This window comes from Sturnira hondurensis, unplaced genomic scaffold, assembly GCF_014824575.4.
Source record: "Sturnira hondurensis isolate 20B ecotype Veracruz unplaced genomic scaffold, ASM1482457v3 Scaffold0014302, whole genome shotgun sequence".
Classification (NCBI taxonomy): Eukaryota; Metazoa; Chordata; class Mammalia; order Chiroptera; family Phyllostomidae; genus Sturnira; species Sturnira hondurensis.
In genome coordinates this window covers 3,401,865-3,410,906 of record NW_028086933.1, presented here as the reverse complement: position 1 = coordinate 3,410,906, position 9,042 = coordinate 3,401,865, and the positions used below count along the sequence as shown (strand labels likewise).

General features: G+C 36.4%; 1 non-coding gene across 1 annotated transcript; it reads right to left on the bottom strand.

The window, feature by feature from the left end:
* Positions 1-728: 728 nt before the first annotated feature.
* On the bottom strand, positions 729-858 carry LOC118998532 (small nucleolar RNA SNORA33). Its single transcript, XR_005068883.1, has one exon. It is a non-coding gene; the product is annotated as a small nucleolar RNA SNORA33 (small nucleolar RNA).
* Between the last annotated feature and the right edge of the window lie 8,184 nt (positions 859-9,042).

Sequence of the window (9,042 nt, the reverse complement as noted above, 5' to 3'; positions counted from 1 at the left end):
TAACTTCTTTAGTGAAAGGTTTTAAGCTGCTCTGTCTGTTTTTCTTGTGCACCTAAGTTTGCACACTTTTGAAATACTAGAAGTAATATCCCTTGAAGGGGATATTTATAACCCTCAAGAGAGCATATAATCTCATTAACTGTCCTGTAATCCAATCCCTGCCTTTCTTCTTCCAATCTTGTGTTCCCTCTTGAATTTCAAATGCATAAAAGAAGCCGCAAAACTGTTATTCTGTGAAGCATTTGAGACCTTACTCTTTGGTTCAAATAAACTCTTAAAAATTTCTCAAAAACAAAGAGAAAAGAATATCCAATTTGCCTGTCACCATTATTGAAAATCAGTTTCACCCACTAATATGCAGTGTCAGACTTGATATAAATTAATTGTCCATAAAACTATGGGACTCTTTCTGGGCTCTTCTGTCCCAGTGTCTGTGTGTCTCTTTTGGGTCAGTTACCATAGCTTTGTGTAAGTCTTAACATCTAGTAGTATAACTCCTCTAATTTTGATCTTCTTTAAGACTTTCTTGACTGTTCTTGGCCTTAGCATTTCCATATAAAATTTTGAATTGGTTACAATTTCTGTGATTTAAAAACAAACTGCTTGGGGTTTGGAGACAACTAGTTAAATCATTAACCTATCCAATCTAAGTTTTATAGTTTTCTGTGCAGAGGTTATGTATATTTTTTATTAGATTTATTCCTAGGTGTTTATTTTTTTCTCTTTTTTCTTATAGCCATTTTTGAGGACCTTAATGATTTCAATGTCTTTAAGCTTTGAAACGTGGCTTTACTATTACCAGCTTTCTCTAAATTTCTGGAGAAACACATTCATGTAAGCAGACTCATTGGTTGGCTTCAGTTTTTTTAAAAATTTTATTTATTTTTCTTAGAGGGGAAGGGAAGGAGAGAGAGAGAGAGAGAAATATCAATGTATGGTTGCCTCTCATTCATCCCCTGCTGGGAACTGGGAACCGGGAACTGGCCTGCAACCCAGGCATGTGCACTGACTGGGAATCGAACCGGGATCGTGTGGTTCACAGGCCCACACTCAATCCACTGAGCTACACCAGCCAGGGCCAGTTTTTTTTAAATATAAATGCAGATATCATTTAAAATATTATTTTTTATTTATTTGCTTGTATATAGAATTATTACCATTATTTTTACATTTCTGTTTTATCTAGGAAACTTGCTAAATTCACTTATGACTTACAACAATAGCTGCAGGTTCCTTTGGATATTTTTACCTGCACATAGGATCTGCAAATAGTGACAGCACTTGTTTTTTTCATTTCTCCTCCCATTTTCCTCCTCCCTCCCTTTCTTCCTTTTTTCTTCTTCATCTCCCCTTTTCTTTTTCCTTTTTTTTTTTTTTGCCTTCTATCACTGCTAGAATCTCCCCGATAGTGTTAAATATAAGCGGTGAGAGTGGGTTTCCTTCTCGCACTCCTGGTCTTACAGGGAAAAGCTTCTGTATTTCACCAGTGAGTGTGGATATTTGCAGTAGGTTTTTGGCTTGTTTCTTAGTTTTGTAGCTACTTTATATCAGATTAAGGAAATTGTATTTCTAGTTTGCCAAAGTTTTTTCTTCTTTTTACCATAAATAATGTTGAATTTTGTCAAATGATGTTTGCTACAATTCTATTAAGATGATTATTGATTTTTTTCTCCTTTATCCTGTGAATAAAGTGAGTGACATTGCATTTCTGAAATAAATTTAACTTGATCACAATGTATTCTTTCTATGATAGTGAAGTTGGTTTGGATTCATGAATGATCTACACTAAGAAATTGCTAAAACTTTTTTGTAAAGATATTAGTTTACAAATGGGCTTGAAAACTGTTTTTTTCTCTTAGATTGAATATCTTCTCTGTAGTTATATTTACACTGATGACTTGATCAAACATTATTATGTTTGAATATAAATCATATATTCTTTTTTGTGGATGAAGAACTCACTATATTTTCAACTATTTTCTCTGAAGAACTTTATTTTCTACTAGAGCTAGAAAGCAGGATTTGTGTATATTTTACCTGGCTAGAAATTATAGAAATATTACATCATTCTTTATCACTGACTGTTTTGTTATGTTTTCTAACTAATGTAACTGAATTTAATAAATTTAAGAGTCTTCGGGGTTTTTATTTATTTATATATTTTTAAAATTTATTTAAATTTTTGTTCGAGTAGCTTTCTTTCTTTTACTCTCATTCCAGCCCACCCCCCACAGTGCTCCCCACCTCCCTCCCATTTCTACCCGCCTTAGGTTTTGTCCATGTGTCCTCTATATTTGTTCCTATAAATCCTTCCCCTTTTCCCCTGAAATTCCCTCTTCTCTCCTCTCTGGTCACTGTCAGCCTGTTCTCTATTTCAGTATATTTGGTTATATTTTGCTTGCTTATTTGTTTTGTTGTTTAGGTTCCCATTAAAGGTGAGATCATATGGTATTTGTCTTTCACTGCCTGGCTTATTTCACTCAGCACAATGTTTTCCAGTTCCATCCATGCTGTTGCAAAGGGTAGGAGCTCCTTCTTTCTTTCCGCTGCATAGAATTCCATTGTGTAAACGTACCATAGTTTTTTTATCCATTCATTTACTGATGGGCATCTAGGTTGCTTATAGCACCTGGCTATTATCAGTTGTGCTGCTATGAACATTGGGGTGCATAGGTTCTTTTGGATTGGTGTTTCAGGGTTGTTAGGATATAATCCTAGCAGTGGAATTGCTGGGTCAAAAGGCAGATCCATTTTTAGTTTTCTGAGAAAATTCTATACTGATTTCCATAGTGGTTGTACCAGTCTGCAATAGTTTTCAGGGTTTTTTTTAAAAAGAAAAAGAAAACAAAAACAAAACCCCAAACCTCCATTATCTAATTTGACCCTCACAACCTATGAAATACGTAGGTCTGATGTTATTGTTAACAAAAAAGCCTCATAAGGAGGTTTTATACTCAAAGTGGTGGTAAGATAGTTTTTCTCTCTCCCTCTTTCCTAACCAAGGCTCAACATGAATGTCAGCAATTAAAAGTTTCTGACTGAAGCTCTCATGTGCTTTGGATTATTTTTTCCTATCTTCTGCGTTATGATGGCTCTTTGGGAAGGACCCAGTCAGTATTCCAAGGTCCACGATTTAGAGTGCTTGATGCTAGACCCTGGGAGAATCCACACAAATTCAGAGCATTTTGAGACTGGGGGTGTAGGGAATGGTTATATACAATGACTTTTTAACTGTGATTTGAGAGTATGGATTGATTACTAAGGAAATAAGGCCCTGCAAAGCTAAACACACACTGACCCTTTGATCTCTTCACAGTGCAATGTAGCTTGGTTTTGATTAGGAGAGCAGGGTGAAGACTTGAGAAGATAATATAAAATTAGGACATATGCAATCTTTGTGATAGTGTTCTTTTCTAAGTGATGCTTGAAACGGAATTTAACACTTCCATGGCATGCACCCAGATCTTAATGTCAAAAAGTCTTCTAACAACTTGTGAACGAGAACAATCTTGGCCTTCCTGAGCCATCTGGGACCCTAGGGGGCATGTAGACTATTGAGGGAGGGGATTCCAGTAACAGTAATAGTTACCCTTACTTTCCAGATCAGGAAACTGGAAAAGAGGCTTTATAGTTCTGGGTTCTGCACAGTTAAGATCCAGAATTGGCAGTGTGGCTGCAAGGCCTTCTGATTTCAGTCTCTAAAATCTTAGTTTTGACTTCTATATCATTTTGATATGTCTATTATAAATACCATTTGGCATTTGACAAGCTTCAGTATATGCTTTTCTTATTTTTTCTTCCTGTCTTTCTCTCTCCCTCCCCTCCCTCTCCTTCCTTCCTTCCTTCCTTCCTTCCTTCCTTCCTTCCTTCCTTCCTTCCTCCCTCCCTCCCTCCCTCCCTCCCTCCCTCCCTCCCTCCTTCTCTGTAGAAGATCAGGTAGTATCAACATTTGTGCCCTTATGTGTTGCTTGCTATTGTTATTATGGGAGCACATCAGCCAGCCTGCCTGATGGAATTGTCCAACACCTCTTTCTCTCTCACTTTTGTCTACTCATGTTTTCACAAGCAAGTTTCAATTTACCAGGCCTTCTTTGTCTGAATTTGATAATTGCATATTTGCTTTAATCCCCTTTATGTTCTTCTAATGTATAAAGTAGAATAGGTCACATTCTTTATCATAATTTTATTGCTAGAGATGTTCAGGCCCCGTGAAATGCAAAGAGTCCACCTGGGTCAAAGAACAGGTGCTGCAGAGCCGATGCTGCATGACAATGATCCTGACAATCTACTCAGTACAGCTCCAAAGCTGAGACTCTTCCTTTGTAAGCCTTATTCTTGTTTTGTTTTAAAGATTTTATTTATTTATTTTTAGAGCTGGAGGAAGGAAAGGAGAAAGAGAGGGAGAGAAACATCAATGTGTGGTTGCCTTTCACACACATCCCCTCCTGGGGACCTGGCTTGCAACCCAGGCATGCGCCCTGACTGGGAATCGAACCAGTGGCCTTTTGGTTTGCAGGCACTCAATCCACTGAGCCACACCAGCTAGGACTGTAAGTCTCATTCTTGCTTTTTATTTATTAAATATACTCTTAGAGCAGCATTAAGTGCATATTTAAAAAGAAAAATCCTGCCCAGATCAATGTGGTTCAGTTGGTTGGATATCATCCTGCAAAGCAAAAGGTCACTGGTTCTATTCCCAGTCAGGTCACATGCCTGGGTTGTGGGTTTGGCCACTGATTGGGGTGTGTAGGAGAGGCAACTGATTGTTTCTCTCTCACATTGATGTTTTTCTCTCTCTCTTTCTCCCTTTCTTCCTCTCACTCTAAAAATAAATATGTAAAATCTTTTAAAAATAAAATAAAATATTAAAAAAACACCTACAATTCCTCCATTTAGGAATTATTCAATTTAATTTTATATGTTTCCCTCTATATGCTTCATTATACACTTGTTAAGTTGATGCACTTTAGAAGTGTTAACCTTTGGACAAGCTAAAAGCAATAGAAATGTAGTGAATGTGGGATTTGTTGGAAAATCTTACACTTTGATTTTCTTTCTTTGGAAAATCATAGTGGTGATAGCTATTCATGTAGACTATTCACAGACTCCTCTCTATTTTGATGCAGTTGTGGCGTAAGTTATTTTATCTTGACTTTACTCTAGGGCTTTTAGAATTAGATTTTGCTGGAGTCAACTTTGACTTAATGCTTGTATGCATTACAGGTATTGGAAAAAGAATCCCATTCTCTCAAAAGTCTCTGGAGCACTAGAAAACTAATTAAAACCACCCAGATTGAGTAAATACATTTTTGATTATCAGTAACACAGTAAGTTTTCTTTTTAGGCACAAAGTTTGCTCAGTACTTGAGGGGAAAAACCCAGCCTATCATATATAGTGTCTGACATTCACTCAAAGTGTACCTGCATATTTATAAATGTTTCAGTATCCTTTTATTGCAAAGACCATGGATTAGCTCAGATGGCTCAAGTATGAGTCATACCCTTTAGTATGGTACTAAAGGGTCCAAGGACATGGGTTTGAATGGCAGGTAGACAACTTTGACTGTTTCATGACCTTAAAATCACCCTGACTTGAATGACTCTGTCAGTAGTTACTAAATGCCTAGCATTGTCACAAAGAAATGTTTGATGGGATTTTACAATTTATTTTTATGTGTTTTAGTTATTATTCAAGCAAAAATGAAGATGAGCTATTGTAAATGTATCCGTCAAATCTAGGGAAAACATTTCCATGCTCACCACACTAAATGGCAGTATAGTGATAATACTTCATATTTCAAGGGGTCAGAAGGCAGTTATTTAAATCCCTGCTTTGTTACCAACTAAAAAATAGGGCAAAACTTTCTGAGCCTATACCTCCTAATCTGTGAGGTGAATGTCAAAATGAAAATTGTCAGTGTACATATTCTTGATCAGAATTCTAATGATAGACATAATTCTGATTTTCTGTTTTTTTATGTTGTTTAATATAAATTTGGTAACTTCTTTTAGGCTTAAGGTGGTATTCAGTTACATTTATAAACTAGTGCATGACCAGAGAGTAAGGACTGGTTTAGGAAGCAGATAAGATGACAGGTAACTCAGAAACCTCTGGAATGGATGCCTATACTGGTTTTGGGAGTGGGAGTATGAAGAGAGTCAATATTTGCCTTGACATAGTACCAACATCTCCCTTATGTTTATCTGGAGATTGAAACCAACTAAGATTCTCCACACTTTTGTATCTAATAATATAAATGTTCTTAACAATGATTTTGGTCATCAGAGCTCTTTTTGGATGACATCAGAGGACCAACATATAGAGATTGGAAACTCTCCTTTCCCAGTTCTTTCTAACTGTTGAGTGCTTTATTTGACTAACCATGATTGACCAAGGTGAGGGCACTGGAGACAGAAGAAAAAGAGCCAAAAAAGTCTGGTTTTTTTTTAGCAACAAGATAGCCAATTATTTGTTAATTTGTTTATTAACTTGCTGTGGCTCATTGTTCATTTATTCATTCAAAATTGATTGAGAACCTATTATGGACTCAGGCATGTGTTAACTGCTACATGAACAGATATCAGTACCTCGGTCTTGAGTAAAATGAGAGAAATCAATTTGTCAATAAATGTTCCTTGTATTCTTCAGTTGTTCATAACAAATCAACTCCTCTTTTGGTTTGTGTTATTAGGGTTGATGTTGTTAATTTCTCAACCTTTGTTCCATAATTTCTGGTAACACAGCCCCGTATTTCCATCAGGAAGCTGTCCTTGCACAACCTTCAGCCCCATATTGTAGTTCGAGGAATATTGACCTCTAGGGCTTTGGCATCAGTGACTTAAGGCTACACCCGTCCCACTTTCCCACCATGGACTGAAAATGTAATCAAGGCCAAATCAATGAGACATTGATAAAACATAAGCAAACTTTTTCTGGAGCTTCTGAGAAAGAAAACTTTGTCGTTCTCTGGAGGGTATGAGAAGAGGATATGAGGTCTGGAATGGTTTTTGCCTTTTTGCTAATGAGATAAGCATACATGGAGGTGCTGGGTACTGACATGGTAGAGTCTGAGGGTAAAACCAACACCACAGAAGGCATGTAAGAGAGAATAGAGTTAGGTACTGGTGATAATGATGGATCAATTCTCACTGAAGCAACTTTATCTAATCCTAGGTATATACCCAAGAGAAGTAAAAACATATGTCCATTCAAAACCCTTTGTTGTATACCTAGTAGTAGAATTATTGGATTATATGGTAACTCTAAATTTAACATTTTGAGGAACTGCCAAGTTCTTTTCCAAAGTTGATACATAATTTTACACTCTCACTATCAATCTATGACAGCATTCCAGTTTCTCCACACCTTTGTCAATGCTTGACTTTTTGAGTAGAGTCATCTAATTAGTATGAAGTGGAATCTCACTGTGGTTCTGATTTGCATTTCCCTAGTAACTAATGACATTGAGCATTTTACGTGTGCTGCTGGCCACTTGTACATCTTCTTTGGACTTGATTTAGTTTTTAAGTCAGTGTGAGTTAGATTTTTCTGAGTCCTATTGGGTTCAAGAAAGGTGTGTTTCTCTTCTGGGGAAGAGTTGCAGTGCTCTCCATCTCTCTAAATGATCGTTTAGTGCACTGTAATGTTCAAAAGGAAAATTGTAAAAGTAGTAAGTATAATTCTTAATACATTTTCACTAGAACAAACCTAGGTAACCTTGGTAAGATCAAGAACTAAAATGCTGTTGTCACCCTGGGAAGCCACCTCACACTCCTAGTCACTCTTCCTCTAAACTTTAAAAATATTGGATAAGTTTTAGCTATTTTTAAACTTTATATAAATGGAATCATGCAGTGTGTACTCTTTTATGGCTAGGATCACTCATTCAACACTGCTTTTCTGAGATCCATCCAGGCTGTTTGTTGTGTTTATTTGTATTATAGTTTATGCATTTGTATTGCAGTGTAGCTTTCCATTCAATGAGTATGCCGTATTTTATTTGTCCATTCTATTGTTTATGGACACTTGAGTTGTTCCCAGTTTTGGGATTGGAGAAGTACCCATATTTTGCATGTATAGTACACATATTTTTGCCCAAATGTTTGAGGGAAAAATAAGGATGCACACTCTACATGGGTAGTGCCTAAATACCTTGTATCTGTTCTTGTGTTTTGTAATTGTTACATAAAATTTCTTTACCATAATATGTTGAAAAATAAATGCTAAAATTCCTATATAATACAAAACACAAGCATCTAAATATAAATGAATGAAGAATTGAATTAAAAATTAAAATGAAATATTTGCTTCCCTGAAAGTTTGGGCCAAAAATGTGGGCATGTGTTATACATGGTAAAATACCATAATACTGCAATGAACATTTGTGTACATGTGTTTTGGGATTCTTCCAATAACATGAAAATTTTCAATGATAACGACTAGAAACATTATTGTTTAACCTTTTACATGTAGATCTCTAATTCCCCTGTAGTTTTATATGTCTTTATTTGGTTTAGTCCTAGTTATCTGATATTTATTGGTGCTCCTAAAATGTCCTCCAGAAATGATTTACTTTTGTTACCAGCAGGCAGTTAGAATGGGGAAATTCAGCTTGCTTTAGACTGGGATTGCTCGAAAGCAGAGCCTTGCCTTATTGCCTTTATTTATTTTTTTTGAGAGCTAGGTGTCTCCTATTATCCCTATACAACAGAATAAATGTTTGTGTGCCTTCAAAATTCATATTGGAACCCTAATCCCAATGTGATAGCATTTGGAGATGGGGCCTTTGTGAGGTAACTAGGTCATGAGTTTGGAATCCTCACAAATGGGATTAGTGCCCTTATTGGAAGAGTCAAGAGAGCTAGTTCTAACTAGTTCTCTTTCTGCCATGTGAGGACACATCAAGAAGACAGCCATCTGTATACTAAGAAGAGGGCAATTGCCAACAACCTGATCTCGGACTGTCAGCTTCTAGAACTAAGAGGGTTGTTTGTTGTTTAAACCACCCAGTCCTCAGTAATTTGTTATATCAGCCTGCACCG